Source organism: Triticum urartu, chromosome 3A (genome assembly GCF_056163025.1).
Source record: "Triticum urartu cultivar PI428250 chromosome 3A, HENAU_Tu73, whole genome shotgun sequence".
Taxonomy (NCBI): Eukaryota; Viridiplantae; Streptophyta; class Magnoliopsida; order Poales; family Poaceae; genus Triticum; species Triticum urartu.
The window spans coordinates 488,732,860-488,733,984 of record NC_141875.1 but is presented as its reverse complement, the minus strand read 5'-3'; positions in this window follow the sequence as shown (position 1 = coordinate 488,733,984).

Here is a 1,125-nt window from a genome sequence, read left to right as displayed (position 1 = left end):
ACCAACCCCGGTTCTTTTCTTTAAGTTCGGTTTTTTAAAAAAAAACCTAGATTAGATCTGTTTTTTAGGTTTTATTAAATAGCGAACGTCCACTGTTTTGATCTTATAAGCGAGCGTTCGCCTTTTAGTCTTTTTCTTTTTCTGTTATTTTCGGCCAGGGACCTAGTTCTGAATACTTTAATTACAGATCAGCCCCTGGTTTTCAAACGACTATAACTTTTTGCTCGTTAGTCGGAATTAGACGAAACCAACGCCCACGTCTTCGTTATGATCTCCTCTATCCATTAACCCAACTCAAACATGTTTTTGAAAAGTTTAAAATTTGAATTAGATCATATTTGAATTCAAACTTCTTTTGATCATATCTTTTTATCCGTAACTCCGTTTGAGTTGATTCTTTTTGCAAATCGAAGCTCTTGACCTAAACATTCTAGTAAGGCCAAATTCACATAATTTTGTTACTGTTAGAAATTGTTTTATGTTGCAAGAGTTATTTGTTTGGTTTTGAGGTTTTCCGAATCGTCTTCTTCGTTCTTTCTGATCTTTTGAGTGATTGCTTATGTGTGGTTACTATTGCTTGCTTACGATAGATTGACCGGAGTGTGACGAGTAGATCTATCAAGAGTTTTGAGTGCGAATCATCTTCATCAACATTGCAGGCAAGTAACACTTTGATCATACCTTTTTCTAGAACCCAGTTTTATTGCATTAGATCAATCCTCACACATTGCATGATTAGGATCTAATTAAATTGTGGGATGGGAAGTAGATGAGGTAGTACCTATCACCTGTATTACTATGAAACCTTTGGGAGTTACTTCTACATTTGCTTATTATGCTATGCTATGCTAGTAGACATGGATTGGGTGAGTGATATCCATGACAGATGTGAGTTGATAATTTTAATGGTTTATCTAAGGTGGCAACTGAAACACACATCTGGGTGGATTGAGGCACCTGATGTCTATCAGGACTTGCCTATTTTTATTTTGGACCGCCACCCAGGCTCAAAGGGATCATAAGATCATTCATGCTAGAAACTTCCGTGTGCAGCCACATGCTACTATGGGCTCTGGCATAGTTGACTAAGTTGTGCGAACTCTTACGGGGTGGACTAGCAGATGT